The sequence below is a fragment of the Lepisma saccharinum genome, chromosome 23, assembly GCF_977018435.1.
Source record: "Lepisma saccharinum chromosome 23, izLepSacc3.1, whole genome shotgun sequence".
Classification (NCBI taxonomy): domain Eukaryota; kingdom Metazoa; phylum Arthropoda; class Insecta; order Zygentoma; family Lepismatidae; genus Lepisma; species Lepisma saccharinum.
In genome coordinates, this window is record NC_139251.1 from 48,805,607 (window position 1) to 48,831,254 (window position 25,648).

At 37.2% G+C, this 25,648-nt stretch overlaps 1 protein-coding gene across 1 annotated transcript in view; it reads right to left on the minus strand.

Annotated features, from left to right (window-relative positions):
• LOC146005498 (neprilysin-2-like) overlaps window positions 1-25,648 on the minus strand; it is a 112,740-nt gene that overhangs the window by 84,187 nt on the left and 2,905 nt on the right. The gene's annotated exons all lie outside the window — the stretch shown is intronic.

The following is a 25,648-nucleotide window of genomic DNA, read 5'->3' on the forward strand; positions in this document are numbered from 1 at the left end:
AGAAAATGATGCATGATATTTTTCGCCGCATTCCTTTGTGTCATGTAATGTTTGTAACTTCATATGGTTGTCTTTCTTGGCCCCTGCGAGAATTGTCACACCGAGGAGTGCTCTCAGTTCAGCCAATGAAACGTCCTTCAAAGCAGAAGCATTCTTGTTTTTATAAGACTCCCTTTGTCTTGCAATTTCCTCATTTGTGTTGTGCAGGATCATGTCCAACATTGTTGAGGTAAAGAAGACGTTAAAACATTCAACAGGGTCAGAAACATCTACAGCTTCGTTTTTTGTTTTTCGTTTGACATGTACAATGTTTTTAGCTGCGGCTTTTCCAGATGTGTTAGAAATGGGAACAGTTTTCCAAGCAAACCCGTTACGCCCGAACATATCGTCAAATTCAGGTTTTAATCTTTTGTTTGTTGAATGGTCATCATTTCCTTCGGCTGACCTCTTCCTCTTTTCACCTGACTTTGGAGGTTGTTTTGCAGGTCCTGACTTTTGCTTGCCTTCAGCTCTTGACGAACTTGATTTAGAAACAGCTGAAGGCCGAGATGATTGTGCTGCTGATTGAATGATGGCCTCCTCGATATCTTCTTCTTCTGACGAAGGTTCATAGTCTGGGTCCAAGTCGGTATCGTCAGGATCCTCAGGAAAGGCATCTTGATCCACTTCAATTTCGTCTTCAACCTCGCTGCAATCGGATTCATCTAACTGAAGTTGCAGTTCTTGTAAAATCTCATCTTCAGTAGTGAATGTTTTGTTTGTGTTTGTGCCAGACATCTGGAACAATAAGGTAGGTGTACCTATGTAATCATAAACTCATCAACGGTACCAACACGCCTGGCAAACGTAGGAACACTACCTCATGAATGGTACCAACACGTCTGGCAAACGTAGAAACACTACCTCGTGAATGGCACTAATACGTCTGGCAAACGTAGGAACACTACCACATGAATGGTACCAATACGCCTGACAGGCGTAGGAAAATTTACGTTAAATGGTATCAATACGTCTCACAGGCGTACTAGGCTTTGGAAAAAACAAAACACTGATCTTGACGTGAACTGCTCGGCAATCTGAGGAACACTGACTTGCCAAGAGAGTTTCCGTTGAAGCATACCTGGGAGGCGGGAGTAAAGTTCCCCCCCGAAACAAGATGGCCGCTGTTCTTCCACTGAACTACGTCTCTTAGACGCATAGGTACCATTCCACGGTTAAGGGCAGTGGTGCCCTTTGGTGGCAAAACGGGGGGTGGGGGGGGCAATGAAAGTTTACTTTCTCTCGCAGACAAGGCCTAGCATTACGAGGCCATAATGTGGAGGCAAAAAAATGGGAAGCAACTGTCCCCTAAATAGTAGCCACCATTTAAGGCTGCCATTTTTATCACAACGTGTTTGTCCGTTTCTTCTCATCAGGCATCAAAACATCTTTGGTGTCTGAGTGTTTTCACGAAGCTGTTACCCAATGGATTGACAATCCACTCGACAATGCGAGATTCAAACTTTGGGCTGCGAACTGGACGCACACAGTTTTCGAATATTTCTCCCTGATTCGAGCCTGAACACCACTAATGTGTCTTGTCTTCCCATGTTTGCAGCTCTTATACAAGCTGAAACACGCCAAATTGTGCATATTCAGGCCTAAGCACTCGCAAGTGTTCGAAATTGTACGTCACAGCTTCCGCAGTCTTGTCACATATCGGCACGAAACAAAGGAAGTCTTCTCGAATACAGCTGGATCGAGAAACAATTGATGCACAGTGAAAACCCTTCCGTTCCCAACACATCTAATGTTTCGTCTTCCAATATGATAAAATGCTCACTCATTTATCTCCAGTGGCGTACCCAAGGGAGTGAGTGTTGGTGGGGGTCATAACCCTCCTTTGGGCAAGTATTTCTAAAAAAAATGAAGGTATAAAGCAGAGAAAGATGGTAAAATGAGGACTGACTACCGAAAAGAGTATACGTACCCTCCCCAGTAGTGGTACTTGTGCTATTATAAACCCAAGAAAGGAAGAGCTCTCCCCAAGCAGAATTGTCTACACTTAAACCTAGCTCAACAAGCCTATATGAGCTTTTTGCTCTAGTGTGGAACCTCCTCTAATCCAAGATTTTTGTAAAAAAGCCCTCATGGATTCCATGAGAAAGGAAGAGCCCCTCAGATTGATGTGCCTATACTTACAAAAAGGCACTTCTGTGAGATTGTTGTCCATAAACTTGTCAAAAATTGGCCACACCTAAAACTAGGCCAAGACACACACACATACACACATATTTACTTCCAATTTAAGTTTAATTGGACCCCAGCCTCAATCCAATATTAAAACAATGCAATATGCAGAGCTCTTCTAGAACTGCTCTGTGACTCTCTCATTTCTTACATCATAAACATATGATTTTTCTCCTATGAGAATAACACTACATATGGTGTCATCAGATAAAGCCTCATGGAATTCACATATAATTTTAATATTTGTTCTGTCATTCACCACAACCTGTTTTCTTTTCGAAGCATTGATTACAAACATGGGTCTCTGTGCCTTGAATTCATCTGGTGTGTAATACATATCAGTATTGCCTGTAGTGACCCTTTTGAAAGCCGAAAAAGCCTCATATAATTTGAGGAAATCATTCTTGGACATGTCTAAATTGTAATTTTCTCTAGGAAATACCTCATTTCTGCCATTTTTAAGATATATGTTCTTGATGTTGCAGTTATCAAATTTGCTTGAATTTTTTTCCTGATTATTGTGTCTTCCAGTCTGAAACAATACCACTACAAAATCAGGCATGTCATATTGTATGCTGGAGAATGAATTTGTGGCATCAAACTCATAATATGTACCAGATGCGGGCTTCTGTACGCATTGATATGTATAAAATTGCAGAGGAATCTGTGGATTTTTTATTATATCTGCTTTGTATTTAAGAGCATAACTGGCCTCGTATTCAACAACAGGGATTCTTAGCTCCATAGTCTGAATAATGCATTTGCCTGCATCTGGTAGGGTATTAGGCAGAGCTTCTCCTGTAGGGTTTATTGCACTGTACCTCATCAAAGCATTATTATCATTTGCAGCTCTTCTAAATGTAATTCTTAACCCACCCTTCCACATAATTTCTTTGTAATCTGAGAAGAATCCTGGCAATAGGCGCATGGGGAACAGCACTGTGTGGTTCTTAGATAATATCTTATCACCAGCTTCAAATCCGCCTATTTTGTAGTATGAAGCCTCGGTTTTGGATAATTTTAATGTAGCCAAAGCTGTGGAGGTAATGCCGGGATAATCCACTCTGTTTATAACAACGCCATGCTTCCTGATCTCAATTTCAGAGAATAGATGAGGCACAAAATTGTCTACAAGTCTTATATTTGAATTTGCCGGATAATCGGTACCATCGAGCTTTACAACATCAAATTTGATGTATAGATCTGCTCTGTGGGGGTGTATAAAGCCATCCCCTACATCAAGATCAACCTCAATCTCTGTGTTGGGTTGATTTAAATTTGCAAATGTCCTCCTGTTTGGAGGGAATGATTGTAGCTCATAACTCTCAATATTTTCCATTGTATGTATTTTTATTTAAATATTAATCTCTATGATTGCAGTTGTTGTGGCTCCAGCAAAATCAACTAATTCTTCTTTTTCATTAGTGACCATCAATTCAATATAATCTATTCTCTTATGGCACACAGGAAAATATAATGTTGGGGATGGATTGTAGATGATGGGCTCCATAAATTCAGAATTAGGTTTGAATGTTGCAATAATGCCTGTTTGTTTGTGAGTGCCTATGCCATTTGATTTGGTGATCATACCCTCAGCCACATTACAGTGAATATTTAGAGTCTCTATGGCTAAGAATTTAGGTATATTCATAGCAGTGTGTTTGATGCCTGCTTCAAGTTTTGTGTTGTTCTCAAAGCCTAACAGCTCTCCTATAGTACCCAGATCCACTGTTTCTGTGGCAGATACAATTTCTACTCTGTGAGTGACAGAATTTTGAGTTAATACTATACCTCTGGGTAATTGAGCATTTAGAGTGGATAGATTATATTGCCCTGGAGTGATGACAATTTTTTCATCCCCTACTGCAATTGTGTTGTTGTGGTGTGTAATATTTGGGATCAAGTACATGCCATAAAATGCTCTGAGAGCTATTGTTTTGGGATACACTATGTCATCATGCAATTTAAGTTTCAATATTGAATTTTGGCTGGTGAGATGGAATACCCCCATGATGTTTCAGATACCACAAGGCTTTTTGAAAATCTTCAATTGATGGTTTATTTATTTGAGACATATATCTAAGAACTGATAAACACAAATGTCCGCAATTAACATCTCTGAAGTTTTGAACACGGGCATTATTGTAATAAAGATTAGCTGAATTTAGATATTTTATTAAATTTTCAGGTGGAACACCTCCAAATGAATCAAACACAAATGCCTCATTTTTGAAATATTTAAGATAGCAGATCCAGTGAGTGCCCTGATTTTTGTACTCATCCAAATTAACAATGCCACACTCTTTGTTGAGTGGTTGTTCTGGTAGAGAATCAGACATGTACACACCTCTAAAATGTTTGATGCCCAGAGGCTTGATTAAAGCTTCAATATCTTGGTTTGTAAGCGGCTCTTGTTTTTTTTAAACTTATTCATGGCTCTCTTAACACCTTTGCCTTTTTTCTCCATTGCCAGGTTATGGCGCTTCTGCTCATCTAATTCTGCCCTATTCTTCTTGGCATCTATTACTGTTTTTGCTATGGCAGCTGAACCCCCAGCCAAGCTCCCCACAGCCCCGAGAGCAGCTAAGATGGCAGGGATGGTAAATATGAATCCCCCCACATGTGATTTTTTTCTTGATTGCTGTAATTTTTTTAATTGGGGGGTGCTAAGCAACAATTTCATACCATGCCCCTTGGCAATACAAGATTTTTTTTTCTTGCGCTGCTTCTTGGTCAAAAGACTGTCAATAGTTTTAAGAGATTTGAGACCTGCATAAGGTATTTGATACATAACACCCTTGGCCTTCATTGTAGGTTTATTATATACATATTCACAACCCCCACCCCAATTTTTGTTTGGTGCTCATAGCTATGGTGGTTCCCAATGCTGCTATTTTTTCACTCAAAGAAGCATCTTTGCTTACAAATCTGCCAAATGCAGCCTCTTCTAATTTCTTGTCTGCAACATGTCTCTTGTCAAGATCAGAATGTGTGTTGTATGCAATATCATGGTCTCTACAAGCAGCATCTAAAGGATTAACACCAGGATCACCTCTGTTTAATCTATGGTCCAATTTTGTGCCTGGACCACAATACTGATAGCCTGGAATGTGTAGTTCAAATGGCAGCTTGTTTATGATGTCATTAACCAGCCCCCGACCCTCAGAGATATTCCAAAATTTAGGTGGTAGAGTATTAATAATTTTTATGAGATATCCAATCCCCTTAGTGTCATTCACTATAAAATTAGACAATTTGGTGCTTATCATGTCCATAATTCCAACCTTTTCATTTTTTAAAATTGTTGTTGCCAGCATTTTCCTCCCCAGCTATCACCAATAGCCTATCTACAAGTTTCCTGACATCATCAACCCACACAAATTCTTTAGGCAGGGTGTTGTATTGTTTGATTCCACTGCCAGTCTTGATTTGAGACCATATGGGCTTGATTAAATTATTGTATTTTGCTCCACTGCTAGACTTGACTCTTTTTTGTGTGGGATCATTGTTCTGGTATAGAGCATCTGATTTTATTAATATTTCTTTGTAATCCTCATAATCTTGATCTGTATAGCTGCCAGGCCTTTTCCTAGTCATCAGTTCCCATAATCCAGGTGTGCCGGTGTACTTAACAAAAGCACCTTTTTCTCCAAGTCGAGATTCTGAATATACAATTATATCATCTCCCATAAATGTTACTCTGAAATTGCCAATTCTATGAATAATGCTGCCATCCTGCTCTGTGTCAGCATATAAGCCAAAAACCTCATCTTTATTGTCTTTAGGTGTGGTTAAATATTTTTGAGCAAGAAGACCCAACTCAATAGGATCCTGACTAGCCTCAATTCTTCTAGGAGCAATAGGACTAGGTGTATGAATACTGGAAAGTGGGGTGATTGGATAATCTAATATGTTCCTTGCAGCTACAGGTACAAGCTCTGTGAGCAAATTTTGATTCTGCTCTGTAACAGTTTTGATATTTTTACCTAAATTATTAATAGCATCAATTACAGGCTGTTCTGTTTGTTTGTGTTTTTCATAAATTCCACGGTTCTCTGATTTCCATCCCTTAAATCTTTTTACAAGATAATCTCTTAACTTAAGATCATCAATGATTGGCCTTTTCATGTTTATTTATATACGTCTCCACGTCTAAAAAATTGTTGATTTTATTTCTGTATTTGCCACTATTAGGTGTTCTTGTCATATCAATTGTGACAAACCCATAACTGTCCTGGTTCCAGCACTTGCTGCAAAACTTGGAAAAATTATTGTAGCTCAGGTCCCCACCCACATATTCATCACGTATGTGTTTGAGGTTGGTATGGTCTTGATGAAACACACATATAAAATTGCTGTTGTCCCGGATCAGCTGCTTGGGTATTTTTGAAAAAGTCTGTGCCAGGTAGAAGCAATCAATGTTTTTGTGCCGGCCCTGTGTAAAGAAGTTTCTAACCTTGTTTTTATTATCCAATATAATATCATCAAACACAACAACAGAATTATCGAGACATTCATCAAGTGGCTTAACATCTGGTTCAAAAGTGGCAATATCCAATCCATCATATAGCTTCATCAGCTGCTGATATTTTAATTGTTCCAAGCTCTTAGAGAAGATATACAAGTGCCTGTTTTTCCAGTCTAACCAGTTGGGTGCCAATAAAAAATTATCAACCATTAGTGTAGTTTTACCACAAGCAGATGGCCCAACAATAAGACACCTAATATTATCAGGCAGCAATTTGCCATTTCTCTTATTCTGTTGTTCAGGTTCTGGCAGCCTTTTTATAACATCCCAGGTGCTCATATTATTATTTTGTTTGCTTCGATCCAGCTGTTTTCCGGATGACCCAGCCATTTGACAAGTAACTTGTTGCCTTTTCTGCGGATGATTTTTTCTATGAGATATGTGTCAGGCTGTTTAGTTTTGCTGAGTTCTTGTTCATAGAACCTGCCTTTGAGAATTTCTCCTCGGTGATCCTTTATTATATATGTGTTAAGGGTCCCGGGTTTAACTTGAACCACTGTAAATAATTCACTGCTCCAGTTTCTTGTAAAGCCTCTCTTGAATAAGTGCTTATATTTGCTGATTCTTACTTGATCCCCCACTCTGTATTTGGCCTTTCTTGTTGTTGGCTGGTATTTAGGATAATAAACAGTGCTGATTAATTTTTGCTCATCAGATGAGCTCATTACTTCAGAGGGTTTCATGTTGATTGTGGAATGGACAGAATTGTTATATTTATGTAGAAGTTCTGGAAGAATATTAATCCATTTATAATTACCTTGAAGTGTAAATTGTTTATACATAAGATTTTTTAAGGTTCTGTTGAATCTCTCTACAATTGAGGCTTTGAGGTCACTGTAACTCGAATAATGTTTTATTGCCTGGCTTTTAATAAATTGTTGAAACACTGAATTATAAAATTCTTTGCCATTATCTGTTTGCAAATAGCGCGGGGATCTTCCACTCTGATTGATGATTGTCCTGATGGCTTCTGTAACACATTTTCCAGTCTTGGATTTGAGTGGCATAGCCCAGGCAAATTTTGAAAATGTATCTATGATAGTGAGTAGATACTTGTAGCCCTTGTTGATTTTGTCTAAGTTTTTCAACTGCCCACTTGACAACTCAATCAAGTCGCTTTGCCATAAATCATCTATGCCCTTTGTGACTACTGGGAGTCTCTTAAAATTATGTCTGGCCTGTCTGTGTAATTCATCAACAATAATTTGTCTAGACATAATATGTAAACAAGAATATTGCAACTATGGGGTGTTCAGCAGCTGAAACTGCAGGATTTTCTAAATATAATTTGTCCCCTATCTGTATTTTAAATTCCAAAGAGCCATCATCTTCAGTATAGGCTGTTTCTAATGTATTGGGATCTGTAAAATCCTCCAATTCTACACTGCTGATTTTCACTTTGTTATCAGCATTTGTTATTGATAAGGTAGGGTAGTGGTGTGCCTGTGGTTGTAGCCAATATTTGATCTTGATTGGTCTCAATGTGCCCCCAACAAAAAATTGGTAATAAAATTGTGCAGGGGACAGCATATATATTTTGCCACCTGGTGTAAATGGAGAATCATATTCTTTGTTGGGGATGCTGTACAATTCAAGAATTACTGAATGTTTTGGATTCTCGATTATGCCTGTTATTTCTTTTTCTGCTGTGAGCAATCTGCTTGTTACAGATTCAAGGTGCTCATTGATAGTCCTAACAATCTCATCGTGCCCCGGCTTGATTCTTATGTCAAGAGCAAGTTTTTTGTATTGTTGCACAATTTCTTGTAACTGGGTGGCAAAAACAGACAGAGCATTTGCTTGATTGGATTCCATGGTCCCTAGCTGTTGCTTGATATTAGCTACAATTTGTTGCAAATTTTCAACAACTGCCAATTTTGAATTTTGAGCTGTAAGATCATGGACCTGTCTTCTGATATCCTCAAACAGGGCATGCAATTCATTAATATGTTGATTGGTTGGAAGAGTGGCCACTGTCTGAGTGAGATGTTTGATCTCTGCCTGGATATTCTTGATATCTTCTGATTTCAATATGCGATTCACTGCCCTCTTAATATTTTTAAGTTCCTGTGATGTAGGCAGATTTGATTCAAGTGCCAATTTTACATTGTTTAATTCAGAAGCATGAGCCACATTTTGCATAGCATTTTGGAGCAGAGCTATATCTGCCTTAGTGGGTGTGGATTGTTGTAAAATTTCAAGTTTTGTTTGGATATCATCTATCAAGTGATGAAAATGAGACAGTTCAGATTCAGTGTTGAGGTTTTCAAGCTTTGTGATTTGTTGCTGGACACTGACAAGGGTATCTACAATTCCGGGCAATCTGGATTCTAGTACATTTGCCAAATCACTTTGCACTGCTGCTATTGTACCTTCAAGATGGGTTATGGAACTTTGAATTTTTCCAAAATCTTCATATGTTTCAAGTTGCAGCTTAATATTTGCCACACTCCGAGTTATTGCACTTAAAGCATCAGAAGATGGCAAATTGTTCATAAAATTTTCAAGTGTCTCAATTTTTTCTTTAACCTCGGCTATAGCATTGTTCAGAGGGTCCAGATTAGGTATTTGGAGTGACTGAATCTGTTCCTTTAGAGTGGAAATCACGAGATCAAAATCTTCCTGTGATTTTATGCTTTTGACAATTGTTTGGAGTTGTGTCTGGACATTATTTATTTGCTCTTCCAATTGTTGTTTCAATTGCTCAGAGTTGTTAGCCTGGGTCTTAAATTTGGCTTGAAGAGCTGCAACTGCTTCTTCTAAACTTTGAAAATTATCTAATGTAGCCAGGTCAGTATATTTCTGAAGCAGCAACTTGAGTTCAGAATCAATTTTAAGAAGAGGGTCCATGCATTGTGATTGCAAATTTGTAATTTCTAATTGAAGACTGGCATTGAGTGTGGTTTGTAAAGCTTGTAAATCACTTCTTAATTTCTTGACTCTGACATCAAGCATCAGAATCTCATCACTGTGATCTTCATGTCTTGTATGGCCAAAAATATCATTAGGCATTTTTGTTTAGTAGTTATTTATTATTGAATACCTGATTCTTAATTCTATAAAAAAGGGTATAAGCTTGTCATAAGATCCAGTGACTTCAATATATAAGCAATCACCAGCAGAAACAGTATAAACAGTGCCAGTAACCATGTTTGAGTGCTTAATTCTGTAAATATTTCTCCCTACTGAAATTTTGACATCACCCTCAGGAGTTGTAATAAATTGCAATTGCCCACCTACAGGTAATTGGCAATGATTTAAATTATTGTTAAATATGTACAATATTTTGCCTGTTTCATCATCAACATCTGTAAATATGCTGTTCAGATGAATAATTAACAAGCCACTCAGTTTAGACAGCATATCAGGAGAGGGTTGTGGGGTTGGCAGGTCCATAACAGCCCGTTTTTTGAACCCAAATAAGTTCATAGGCATGTTTATTTATTTCAAGTCATGCTCTGTGCTTGTGCATTGATTGCCATTTTTCAAATCACAATGCCCCCATGGTAAAGTATGTATGCCACATGATAAAATGCATCTCTTATCATCATGTGGGTCCAGAGCCACTTTTCTTACAACATTTGAAGTCAATAAGTGATCCACACTCTGAATTCTGGATTCTGATGTTCTGATTAAACTCTGGGATTTGAGGCAATTTTTGTAATCCTCAAATTGGAGCTCTTTTTCAACAGTTACTCTGCCAATGCCCTTGGCTTTTTTGACAACAGCATTACATGTTTTAAAACTATACATCTTGGCACTTAACCCAGCAAATTCCACAATAACATCACCAAGTGTCTCATCTTTTAACTTGCCGGGCACTTTTTTGTTGTGGGGTTGAATATTCAAATGGTCTGGCAATTCACTGGTATCAAAGTATTGAAACAATTCAGGCTGGGTCATATCTTGATAAACATCTTCTGTTTTAATATCAAGAATAAAACTATCCGTGTCCATGTACATCAGTTTTACATTATCACCATAAAAAGGTTTCAACACATCATAATACAATGTTAACATATGTAATTTGGACAATTCCAATATTGCAGCCCCTACATAAATAGGTTTATCAAACTTAATTCTTGTTTTTTTCATGTTGAAAAGAGCCATATCTTCATCATAAATTCTTCTGTAATTGAAGTTGGGCTTTGCAACCAATTTTTTGCTCAGGCTGGGGTCAGTAATTATTTTAACATCGGTATGTTTTCTGACATTTTCAATAGTTTTGCCATACACAGAATTAACCATCAATTTAAACAAGGCCTTATCAAATTGGCTCTTTGCAGATGTTCGAAGCTCCGTGTTTGTATCAATATATGATTTCAACCATCTTGAGTGCCTGAACCTTAAGACTTTTTTAATTTTGGTCACTTGGACACCATGTTTCATCAGGAACTGGAGGTTCTTGTAATATATGACATAGCCTTGTTTTGGATCCAGTGTCATCATGAGCTTCTTCTGTTTAGAGCCAGGTGAGCACTGAACCTCGGGAATTGGGGGCAGATCAGAAAATTTGTTGTGTAAATGATCTGGAATTGTCAAATCAACCTCTAAGAATAAGCCATAATTACTGTCATCATAGTTCTGAAGATCCTCAATATTGAAATCATCAACCCATTCAAGCCCTGAATATGGCAATTTATCCATCATAGCATAACCATAGAGGCTATTGGCATCTACATACAATATATAATTTGATGGCCGTGCTGGATTATAATCAGGCATATATTTGTTATTTGCTCTGGCATATCTCTGAGAACATTGCACCATCCCTCCTCTTATACCTTGCTCCATAAACAGATACATATCTTGATCTTGGATCAGATCCAATTGCATTTTGGTGTTTAAAAACATTGCAGACCATGCTAGGCCCGGGGCACTGAAAAAATACACTGGGTCCAGTCCATAATTTTGCATACAAGATTTTCTGAATGCCTGCAATATATCTGCTGAGATGGTCACATCAAGTTTCAAATATGCCATGTGATAATCACCAAATGTCTTGCATTGGAAATTGTCCCACGCCAATTGGGCACGGTGATAATCCTCATCAGTGATTCCAGATCCTCTGATTTTGCTGTAAAACTCATGTTGTGGAGGCAGGGAGCACTCATCAAATTTAGAAAAATCTGTAACATAATCATATGGATACACACCCTTTCGCCTAATTAATTTCGGGTCCTGATTTGGAAACACTGCACGTGTGATTTTGAATTGATCATCAGGTAATTGAGTGGCCAGTGTATCCAGGCTAGCAGGTAAAAATCTGTAAGAATCAAGAAATCTTATGTGAATAGGAGTTCCATTAACTTTAATTGTTTTGCTAATAGATATATATTTCTCATCATTTTCAGCTAAAATATTTAAATTCTCCTTCTCAAAGACCTCATATCTGATTAGATGATGGAAATCATAATTGGATGCTCCATGACAAAATATGGGGACAAATCTTGGTCTCTTGATCTTAATATTACAGCTATTACACAGGGCCTGTTTATATCGACCATCTGTATGAGAATGGTGATGCACCTTGATATTTGTATCTGAAAATTCACAATCACATAGTGGGCATTTTTCTGCATTGTTGAAATCCTCAATCTGTTTCTCTGTTAAAGGCAACATGGGTTTTGATTTTAATAAGATGTTAGATGCTATGTCACGGCACTCATTTTCTATTCTATGTGCAAATATTTTGATGGCATCTGGCCCCATGTATGAATCTATTTTGGTAACAACACCATCCTGTACAATCACAAACAAAAGCTGGAAGGTTCATGTAGCTGGTATGGTGTAATAGATGATTCTTCAGGATCTGGGCTACAAAATGCAAGAGATTTGAGATTTGATTCAAAATCACAGACAATATATGCTGGGTGTTCCAACAAGGCTTCAAACTTTTTAAATTTGCAATTTTCACTTGGCATTGGCATCACCATATGAACAGGTTTATGATTGCCACAGTATTTCAGATGCTCAATTAATTTGTTTTTGGCAATTTCTGCACTCACTTTACAAACCCCATTCACTGTTTTTCTACCATCAAATACCCTTAAACATCTTCTGCATATTCTGAATATTCTATTGGATTTATCTAGTTGTGTTCTCACTAAAGCTAGAAGATTATGTATCAGAGTGTAATGATTTGTGCCATTCTCTTCAATTAAGAGCAGATCAATCGGAACAGTAGAATCATCATCAAGTATACTGATTCTGAGAGGTGCTATCAAGCAATCGCCACGGCCAGTGGAATAAATATATACATTAATAGATAATTGTTTGCCATTGATATCCCGGGCCTTTTTCTCAAATTTATCAATATTCTGAACAGTCATTGGATATTCTAAACCCTCCATTGCATCGTCAAAAATATGTTCATATTGTTTATAATAACTTATTCGCTCAGGATGCCTTGAAACTGGATACAAAGCAGCTAAAATACACCACAAAAAGCATTTATCATCATTATTTTCAATATTAACCACGGCTCTTCTGTTTTTAATATTTGCAGGTAATAGCAGATATGTAGATCCTTGTAATGGACTGAATTCAGAAATATTAACATAGAGCTTGTGTGGAGAGCCGCATAGGCTCCATCCAGACTCTCTTGCTGCAAATTCAGAGTGCTTAATGTTCAATTGATCTATCAACCTGCTTATTATTCTGTCCGAATTTGCATTTGAATATACAGGTACAGTTTCTGTTATGTGGGGCTGTGTAAATTTTGTGCCATTTGACTTCTTATATTGTGTATACAATTTGAGGGACAGCTTATAAGAGCCATTTTGTGCATTTAGAATTGCCTGCAGATCAGGTTTTACACTGTTCAAGAAATTCTGAATACCACATCTTGGCTCTGATACGAACCGATAATCCCTAAGTTGGGCATTAAAACTGCTATGGATGGGTTCATAGCGTGGCTGCTTTGCTGCTCTGGCATTAAGAGGTGCTTCATGCTTCCTTTTCAGACCAGATGTAGATGGTTGTGAGGGCAATGTTGATGGCTGTGCAGAACAAGTATTTTTATGTGTATATGTGAAGTATTGCATGCTATATTTTCTATTGCATTTGGGGCATATTTTTGTGGGGGTTCTGTATTTGTCTGGGTCACAAATCTTTTGGTGTCTAGCCCAATTAGAGCTAAATATATTTTTATTGCATTGATTACAATATTTTTGATTCGGCATTTTTGTTGTTTGTTTATTATATACAATTTCCCGGGATTCAATTCAAAACTTTATACTGGATCAGTTGGGTTCAGCACTGTGCTTTGTGTGTGTGTGTATGTGTGTATGTGTGTTAATATTTCTTGCTTTGGTATTTATATAAAATTTACTGGGTTTTAAATCTAATCTCTATGCTTAATCAGTTGGGTTCAGTGCAGACAAAAAAACTGCATAGCTCTATGTCAATTAGTTCTTGAGATATTGTATTTAGGAACCACTTTGGCCCCCCTGCCAAAAATTGGCTTTTATTGTATCGGTGTATATTGTCTCTATGATCAAAATTCTATGCTTAATCAATTGGGTTCAGTACAGAGAAAAAAACTGCATAGCTCTATGTCAATTAGTTCTTGAGATATTAATTATTTTGTATTTAGGATCCACTTTGGCCCCCCTGCCAAAAATTTGTATTAGTGTATATTGTCTCTATGACCTTACTTGGGTTATTCCGCCAAATTATATGCTTCAAGTCTCCTATACTTTGGTGGAGCCTGTTCAGGTTCTATCCCCCGCGATGTGGGTTCCTCTGCCGATCCAGCAAAGGTGAGGAATCTGCTCTGTGCCCTGCCTTATATAGTTTTACAGAGCCAATCAGAAAACACCACATCATCACATTATGTCATAAGCATTTAATCAATTAATATTGCACAACATGATGCAATAGAACTGGACTGGGAAGTAAATATGTATGGATGTGGGTAGGTGGGGGTGGGGGTGTGTGGGTGGGGGTGTGTGGGGGTAGGTGGGGGTAGGGGTGGGTGTGTGGGGGTGGGTGGGGGTGCATCTTGACTTAGTTTTAAGTGCTGTGTTCAAAATAAAAATATAGTGGCTGGTAGCTGTATCCAAGCCCTATTATAATTTTTGTTTCTCTATTCTGTCACTAATTTTGATCCTAGGATAATTATATTTATGGGGGTGACTCTGCATAGCTGGAGTATTTTCTCCTGTGCGTACCTCCCGTTTCTCTGTTAGGTGTACATGCAATCAGTACAGCAGCGCCGTGTCCCCGCGGGACTCTCCGGAACTAATCCATCAAGGCAATTGCTGAAGGCAAATAAAACTTCCTCAAGTATTGATCGTACCACAATGCTCCCTACACACCCACACCTCGGGAATCCGAGGTACTAATGTATTGATCCAATGCTCACAGCGGCCTTCAGAGGCACTGACCTAGCACAAACATGCATGTCCCAGAAGGCACTGACCTAATGCCATGTGTATTGATTTTAACAACTTGGACAGATATAAGCCTGACTCTAAATATGAATAGATTACAAAAAAATGCAAAATATCCCAGTTTCAATTCGATCCATTTATCTGAATCGAAGAAACCAACAATTCACATATCCCCATATCATTGTATGCTTGCCCTATTAGCACCTGTTGTGCTCAATTAATTTTCACTAATTGGCAATTTTCTTGAAGAGGCCTAATAGAACAAGATACGGCGGTATGAGAAATATGTGAATTAAAGATATTTTAGTAATATACGACGTCTTAAGAAAGGCATATTCGGCTCCAAAGTACTTTGTCTAATGCTTACTACCATTCCCTATTACTAACAGAAAGAGTTAAAAATGATGTAGTATTGAAAAAAGTTGGCTTGTTCCCAAGTGTTCACCGAGTTCAGACATTTGCTCATAGATGGCCCCTGTTGTTGTTGCTTATATATTTTTGGAATATCTCTAAAACAAGCAAATTTTGTTTACTGTTTTCTACAATTGGCAATACTGACATGTACTACACACCTGATGAATTCAAAGCACAGAGACCCATGTTTGTAATTAACACTTCAAAAAGGAAACAGGTTGTGGTGAATGACAGAACAAATATTAAAATTATCTGTGAATTTCATGAGGCTTTACCTGATGACACCATATGTAGTGTTATTCTCATAGGAGAAAAATCATATGTTTATGATGTAAGAAATGAGAGAGTCACGGAGCAGTTCTAGAGGAGCTCTGCATATTGCATTGTTTTAATATTGGATTGAGGCTAAGGTCCAATTAAACTTAAATTGGAAGTAAATATGTGTGTATGTGTGTGTGTCTTGGCCTAGTTTTAGGTGTGGCCAATTTTTGACAAGTTTATGGACAACAATCTCACAGAAGTGCCTTTTTGTAAGTATAGGCACATCAATCTGAGAGGCTCTTCCTTTCTCATGGAATCCATGAGGGCTTTTTTACAAAAATCTTGGATTAGAGGGGGTTCCACACTAGAGCAAAAAGCTCATATGGGCATGTTGAGCTAGGTTTAAGTGTAGACAATTCTGCTGGAGGAGAGCTCTTCCTTTCTTGGGTTTATAATAGCACAAGTACCACTACTCTCCCCCTTCGAAAATAATGGGTATGCAAGTATAGCAATGGCACAATATACCAGAGACCCTGGTTCGAGTCCTGGCAGAGCCTGAAAATTCCGCTAAAATATCTACATATGCAACATCTTCCTGCTTTCTCTTCTTGACATTCATAAAATTTTCGGCTGTCCTTTTGTAGTAGTTAAGTGTTTGAGTGTGTGTCAAACCCAGTTCCTTTTTATCCCATGAAAGTCTCGGACTGCATACACGAAATTTGGCCCGAGCACAAATAAAATTACAGTTGATCTGTGCAACTTATTTATGTCTTAATAAACCGCCCCAATATCCGGTACTCGTGAAATGTTCACTTTAGAGACCTTCGATCTCTTCGGCTCATGCCCCGAACTAGGACTACACTGAGGCTCCTAGTCGGCAATAGCTTCAACTTTGGACACGAACTGGAACTAGAAGTAGACTTCCGTAGTTTACAGGAAATTGCGTCACTAGTCCGCTTCATTTTCGAATTACTACTGTTGTACTGATCAACCGGGAAATTGAAGCCGGGTATTTATTTATGTCTTCATTATATTCTAGAATGTTCCGCAGATAAAACCTTTCGTTAATGTTACCAGTAGTTCGACTCCACCTCTTATTTAAGAATGTTTCCTTTTCCGCTTTCCAAAGAATAAACAATACAAAGAATCGTCCTACTCGTGGCAGGCTTTGTTGTGCAGCTTCTAAATGATGACAAATCTTTACACAATGATAGCGCTCGCTGCGACAACAACAATGAAAGCGCAATAAAAATTTACGTGCAATATTGTCAACAAAAGGGTTATAGAACATTCTCCGTCTTGCCTCGATAATTACTCTCCTTAAATTATCGTCACATTATTCAAGAAGCCAAAAAACTAATTTATCCAGTGTAAACTGATAGATTTCCTGCGGGAGTTCGACCCCCTGATCTCCACCTTGGATACGTGCTATTATCAATAAAATGGTTATGAAACATTCTCTATCTTGCCTCCATAATTATTTCTCTCCTTAAAGTATCGTCGTATTTTTCAAGAAACAAAAAACCTAATTTATCTATTGTAAACTGGAAGATTTCCCGGTGGTGGTGGTGGTGGGGGGGGGGGGTTCGACACACCTCCCTGATCCCCATCTTGGATACATGCTATTATTAATAAAAAGGTTATAGAACATTTTCTGTCTTGCCTAGATAATTAATACTCTCCTCAAATTATCGTCACATTATTCAAGAAGCCAAAAACCTATTAAGCCTTGTTTCCATGATTATGAAAAACTAAATATGCTGACCAAGGCAGTAATTTATTTTATTAAAAACATAAACTAAAACGTAACGTTTCGACTCCCCTTATCCCCACCTTGGATACGTGCTATTATCAATTACAGGGTTATAGAAAAATTTACCTTGCCTCGATAATTATTTCTCTTCTTAAATTTTCGTCACATTATTTTATTTCACACACACAAGAAACCATAAAGACCCATTTTATCACGTGTAAACCGAAAACTTTCGGAGGGAGCTCGAGGCCCCCCTTGGATACGTGCCTGGGTCAACGCAGCATTTGCTTCAAACAAATTCACAAAATGATTTCAATTATTTCAATTACTGTCCTCACTTGACCCGTTTCGTGTTTGAATTAACTACACTTATAATTGTATTTTCTTCTCTGCGTACTAAATATTAAGATAAATACTGAATATAATACAACGGATTTTATACTAATATTTAACTACACTTATTATTGCATTTTCTTCTCTGCGTTCTAAATATTAAAAAAAATACTTAATATAAATCAACGGATTTTATATTAATATTTCGACTATTACTACCTACCACTGATGATATATTGCTTATTTATGTAAGAAGAACATATAACTAAAATCTCATGATTATCAATTTCCCTGATTTATTACTATTTCTTTTTAACCCACTAACTCACCTCTAACCAATATGGTTTCATCTCACATCGAGTACCCTTATCGACCAACCTGTATGTATCTGCCTTGATTACGCGGAGATCTGGCAACATGGCCCTCGGTTGCCATGGCAAACGGTGCTGCCATCTGTTATCGAAAAATTACCACAAAATTGCCTTTAGTACGGCCTTAAAACAGAGGAAATTTCCTTTCCTTTATCATTTAGCAAACTTACATTCCCTTCTTTAAAATCAATTACAGCTTTATATTACCTCAAAAATGGAACTCCTAAAATGACATCGGCATTCAACTCTTTAAGAACAAAAAATTCCATAGAAAAGTATTCGTGCTTTATCTGCAGATTAATAATTTTACTGCCAACAACTTTACACTTCTTGGATCCAGCGAAACCGGTGAGTTTTACATCTTCCACGTTATCCAGTTTAATGTTGCCAATCAAAGACGATAGTTTACACCAAACGTCAAAATTTAGAACATTTACCTGACTTCCAGAATCTATAATACAAACTACAGGTATTTGACAAATAATTCCATGAATAACTGGAACTTCAGTTAATGGAACCGGAATATCATAATCACTAAGAGTCCATTCAGGTTCTTCTTCAAACCATTCCAATAAAAAATTCACTTGTAGTGGTTCCGATATTAAGTCTTTATCATCACGTACATTCATAATTTCCTGTGTTTGAAATGAATTTCGTTTGTTCAAATTTAGCCTCTCTGAAAGAAAGCAGAGTAAACGAGGCACTTCCATCCGCTCCTTTAATTTAAATTTGTTGTTGATTGGTAAGATGTTCCAATACCAGATTGTTGTGTAAATGTCCTTGATACATTTCCAGAAGTTGAATTTGATGTTCCAGAAGTTGTAGATGCATTTTGTGGTTGTAATGAAGTCACATTAACAGGTTGACTGTAAGTAGGAGCGAGAGCAGGCTCACTTGAATACTGCGCTTGCCTATTGTAGAAAATTCTTCCATTCTGACTACTGTTAGGTATCTGAGAAGTTATAGCATCCTGATTATAATTCCTATTTGTAATGTCACCGGAAATACCAGAGTATGCATTATTTCTTTGCAATCTGAAATTATTTCTGTTATTATATGTAAATCCTCAATAGCCTCGATTATTTCTACGTCCTCCAAAACTACTATTGCTACCTCTAAACTGTCCATATCTTGAATTAGCATTGCCAAATTCATTAGTAAAAGGTACTTGAGCATCCATCGACGAAGTCTGAGTAGAAGATGAGCAAGTGTTTTTGGTGTGTTTAACATTAATTTGCTTGACACTAAATTTTGATTTCATACTGTCAAGATTCTTGTTGGGTTTAACCTTATTACTATTATCGGTTTCTTCCGGTAGGAAAATAAGTCCTCTTCTACAAGTTCGGACAACATCTAATTTCCTTAACATAGTTGTTAACTGGTCCATAGAACGTATCTCATGACAAGTTATGTTATTAGCTATATTATTTGGTAACTGGCTAATAACTAATTGAATAACATCCAATTCGTTTGGGTTCTCAACTAAATTGCAATAATTTGAATATGTTTTCAACGCAAAGCTATCTAAATCACCATGTACTGTAGGATCATACTTCCTGTTCCTTAATACTGATAACTGAGACTGTATTATTTCCGGACTTGCAAATTGTTTCAAGAATTCCCTTTGAAAATGAACATATGAAGAAAACATATGTTTGTGAGTTCTATACCAGTACGCAGCTCTGTTGGTGAAACACTGCTGAATACTCTGTAGCCTTTTGTTAATTGGAATGCCCATAAGATCAAGCATAGAATTAAGATGTTCTAGATATTCTCGAGCCGATTGGTCTTCTATTTTCCCAGAAAATTTGGGTAAATGAGACAGTTCATTTATCTTTACATATCTGTTTCCTCTATCCCCAACAGTAATTACAGGTAAAGACGTTGGAGAAATGCAACGATCAAACTGACTTTGTGGATTATCACAGTAATTGTTATTTGTATTTGATTCATTAACACCAATTTCAGCATTTGGACAACTTGTGCCAGTCATTAAATTTGCATTACGCCTTTCACCTTGAAACCATGTTCTGCAAGCTTCATTCTGCAAGGAAGAAATATGACGAAACCCACATGTTTCACCAGGGACATTACTATGACAGGGAGGTTAGGTTCTTGCGAGTACTGTATGTAAACATTTGATTTATGTAACTATTTTCACCATCAGCAGAACAACATTGTTCAACATTGGAATGTTTAACAATATTTGTAACGGTAGAATTCAATCTAGAAGTTGTCTGCATATTGTTAATCGCATAATTACTTGTATCCTTAAACTGTACACTATTATGTGACATATTATTTCGATAATGTTCCTCATTGCAGGTTGGAATAAATCTTTTGTTTCACTTCCAGCGAACACGATTTCGAACATGCGGTTCATCGAACGTTGTTTTCACATGGGTTGTTAAAGATTCATCAGATGAATAAGTAGATGAATTAGTCACCCCCGAGTCAACTACATTTCTAGCCCTTTCACGTGATGTCTTAGTTTGAGAACTATTCTGTGCAAGGGGAGGTTTCAAATTTCCTTTTGTGTTACGTTGAGAATTTGCATAATTAGTTTGCAAAACATAAATACGAGATTCTATATTTTGAAACCTGTTATTACAATCAATAAGGTACGTTCAAAAATGTACATTTTCCTTACCAGCAACTTCCAACGATGATAATCTATTATTAATATCAGTTATTTTGGATGAACATACTGTAATAGATTTATCGTATTCACTAATCAAATCTTTATTTATTCAAATTTGTTGTCCTTGAACGTCTTGTTCTGTTCGGATTTGAGAAATATTGCTATTTAAAATACTTCCCAAATGTTCATTTTTCTTGACACATTCAGAAGCTATTGAATCAAGTTGTGTTTTAACATCGGAAGTCAAGTTGTCTAATCTTTGATTAACAGTATTAATTTCTTGATGAACCAATTCAAATTTTGAAGTTAGGTTACTATACATATCCAATTCTAATTGTTCAAACTGAGACTTAATATTCTCATTAAACTTTGCAAATTCTTGATTAGATTGCTGTAACTGTAATTTCATATCTTGGTTAGCAAGATCCATTCGTGTTTTTAGTTCTTCATTGGACTGTTCTAACTGCAATTTCATTTCAGCATTAGATTGTTCTAACTGTGATTTCATAGAATTTTCTAACTGAGATTTTATTTCAGCATTAGACTGTTCTAACTGTGATTTCATAGAATTTTCTAACTGAGATTTAATTTCAGCATTAGACTGTTCTAACTGCGATTTCATTTCAGCATTAAACTGTTCTAACTGCGATTTCATTTCAGCATTAGACTGTTCTAGTTTCGTCTTGAGGTCTTCATTAGAAGCGACCATAAGCAATTGAATACTCTTAACAGTACTTAACAAATCACCAAAATTCGGGTTAAGAGTTTCTAGATAAGCTGGCAAACTAAAAGGATCATAATCTGGTTTGCAACTTTTACAATAATAATTTTCTAGTGTAGTCGAATAAATTGTCCAGTGAGTGACTGTAAGTTTGAGACAAGATATGTGATGCCATGACGAGCACTGTGTACACTGAACATACCTCAAATCATTGTCAGGATCATTGCAACAAGATAATTTGTCGGGTTTTGTAGAACAAATATCATGTTCTGTAGCATTCGCATTACTGGAAGCGACTACGGGATTACCAGCATCAAAGTAAGTAGTCATTATATTAGCCTGAATGTTTGTTTCTTTACGCGACGATTTAGATTTACTTTGCTTTAACTTATCAGCCATTGTGATCTTGACACATATGACGATACACGTAAGAAGTTACGTTATACACGCACACTGAAGATTGTGACGTAAGTCTTACTTTAGCATGACAAAAATTATGTTCCATTACAACAGACATTCTTACCACTGTCAGAAGATTGTACACTTTTTGAACAATCCTGGCTTCTGGGTCGCCACTCTTGATAACCGTCGCTGCGCTTAAACTTGCAGAACGACTATCAATGCAAATAAAATTGCGTAATTAACTATAACCGTTATATTTAAAATAATACAATACAGGAGCAGAAAATCTCACAACTTCCATCACCATTTTTAGTACTTATTATTTCTCGTTGCTATGGTTACAGCAATTTGATTTCTTGTATTTTATACAGCGCGATAAGATGATTATAACAATATATATATAAAACAAACATGCATAAGTTAAAACAACATCAATAACATAAATAATATTAACTTTGAACATGACAATTTGAGAATAGGACAGTCTCAGGTGACGTGGGGTCAGCACGTCGAACCCTCAGCCGTTCTAGGAGATATCCGATATCTAGGAGATACACGTTACTCACTCCTAGCTTCCCAATTTCCTCACTATGGTGGGTTGCCACCGGTCCTATACACGGCCGAAAACCCAGAGACTAAACACAGGCGGACTCGAACCCATATCGTCCTGAAGTCCGAGCCCAAAGCACAACGCCTTAATACCATAAATATGCTCTTAAACATCCTGTTTAAGAAGATATATTTATGACATACAAATTCTTAATGTGTGTTAACATACTACTGCGTAAGAGAAAAATCAAGCAAGCTGAGCAAAAGCATTCCTCGAAGAATACATAAATAGTTACTGTGATTTAATATTACACTATATTCCATTATTATATCACTTCGTACTCAGTAAATAACAAGAAAAGAGAAACAGAAGATTGGGATTTGAACCTACGATGTTTCGTTCTTGACACGAAAGTGTAACTGGATGATCGTCTAACAAACTGCTCCATGAAATTACCAGCGAGAAATTATGTAAAACACGCTGATATCAGTGGTCACAACAATGAGCAGGAGTTCCAAGCCATTTTTCGCCGCGGTTCAAGGAAGAGACGCACTTTGAAGAATCGTCCGCTATTGTGCAAGATATCTTTACTGAAATTTCACCTAAAATCGAGAGAAATTACACTGTTTGCATTCAAATGTGAACGCAATTCTTTTCAGGTGGAGGGGAACCTGTTCAGTGTTTCGTTTAGAAATATGAACTGAGAAGTGCTATGTTGCCAAATTTACGAATTCCAGACTTTGAAATGTTTCAGGGCGCGCAAATAAGGTGTTGCGAAGAGTACATGTACGCAAATTTCATGGTACATATGGACGTACAGTCCAAACCTTGGTCCGTACGCTAAATGTACGGCTTGTCAAAATTTGCACTTGCTGCCTTATTTCTCCTACATTCAAATGTTGACTGTGAACGTATTTTTAGAAAACAAAATCTGATAAAACTGAAGAACAGGAACTCCCTTTCTTGTTACTCAGTGCATCGACAGTGACTATGCGTGCGTGAACTTTGTTTGATTCGTTGTTTTAAGTTCACTTTATACACAAAAAGTGTAATAGGGATTAGGCCAACAGTTTAAAGACGGATCTGAACCTCCAACGGGTATCGAAACTGGGGCACATTCATTACAAGGTGACGAGGTTACCTATAAAAATCCAGGAGGCTCGCATGAACTACATAAACCAACAGGACAAATAAATATTTCTGTGTCAAAGACGTCATTATGTGATTCTAAACCTAGTCCCCCCAATTCTTCAGATACAATTTTCTAAGACGATGAAGGGAACTGCATCAGCTTTGATTGCTAATGTTTGGTAAGTCGATCTTTTTCCTTTTGTGTTATTTTTTACAGGGGCAGTAGCGGCTATGTTTAGTGCCAAAACTGGGAGGCGCAAGGACCGTTAATTTCTTTTTGGCAGACAAGCCACCATACAGATATATTTACCATTTCACTGTGAGTGTTAACATCTTGCAAATTTTTTAACTTTGTTCAGATACGATGGTTTGCAGATGTGCCTCATCCAATATGTATGTAGCCCCAATCCCACCACTGACTGACTGACTCACTGACATAAATGTTCTCCATGAAGGAAGCCCCGGAGGCGAAAAATGCCCGATTACGACCCCCTCATGAAATTGTCCCAAAAGGCCGAGAAAATGTAAAAAAAAACGCTCAATTAGCTCTTCCTTAAGGGTGAATATGCCCTTTTTCACGTCCTTAGCAACAGTTGCCACGGACATTTTTTTGCAGCACACATTGTTTTCTTCAATTCTTAATTGTCGAGATACATTATATTTCTCACAGATCAATAGCACACAGATGAATGAACTCATGGTTTTGAAAAGGTGCCTGAAACAAGGGTGACATCTACATAAGAAGAAGAATCAGTCCAGATACAATTACGTATATCTTGTTATACTCAATGCGAAAATATCTACATCGTGCTTGTTTCAACTAAATGTTTAGAGATATGATAACAAACAATTCTTTAGAAATTGCCGTGCTTGTTGTTGTCCATGGAAACAGACGTTGCTAAGGAACTTAAAGAAAGTTTATTTTCACCCCGAAAACTACTGTAAGTGAATTATACTATACATTTCAAATACGAGCGTCAGAATTTATTACAGAGACAAGGTAGGAATTTGAGGGGAATGCAGGAAAACAATTATTATCCAATTACGTTTAAAAATGTGAAGATTACAAAAAACGCAAATATTGCATTTACAATTTAGAGTCGCTATTGAATTCATTTATGCAAAACATCCAACTAATTTTCTTCAAACGGTTATTACTTACTCACTTTATTATTAAGAGGTTAGACAATACTATTTTGAATATTTGTACCTTATTAAAGTTACTTTCTAAAGTATTCAAATTAGCGAACTTATACACTTGTTTCCTTTCATCCAATACAACATGCAGACATTTTACCCTATCTATAATATGTTTACGCTCACAACGTGGCCGAAGGTCACGCATGCTAGCTTACAAGACGTGACCAAAGGCCACGTCGAAAGTACGCGAGTCCAATATCTATAAAGCCTCAATCCCACCACTCACGCACTCACTCACTGACATAAATGTTCTCCATGGAGGAAGCCCCAGAGGCAACCAATACCCGATTACGACCCTCCATGAAATCGTCCCAAAAGGCCGATAAAATTTTAAAAAAAATCCCTTTTTCATGTCCTTCGCAACCCGTTGCTACGGTCATTTTTTGCAGCACAAATTGTTTCCTTCAATTCTTAATTGTCTAGCTACATTATTCCTCACAGATCAACAGCACAAAGATGAAAAACTCCTGGTTAGAAAAGATGCCTCAAACAAGACTGACATCTTCATCAGAAGTAGATTCAGTCCAGATACAATTACGTATATATTGGTAAACTCAATGCGAAAATATTTACATCCTGGTTGTTTTAATTAAATGTTGATAGGTACAATAGCAAACAATTATTGAGAGAGTTTGCGGTGCTTGTTCTTCACCATAGAAACGAACGTTCCTAGGGAACTTAAAGAAAGTTTATTTTAACCCCGAAAACTACTGTAAGT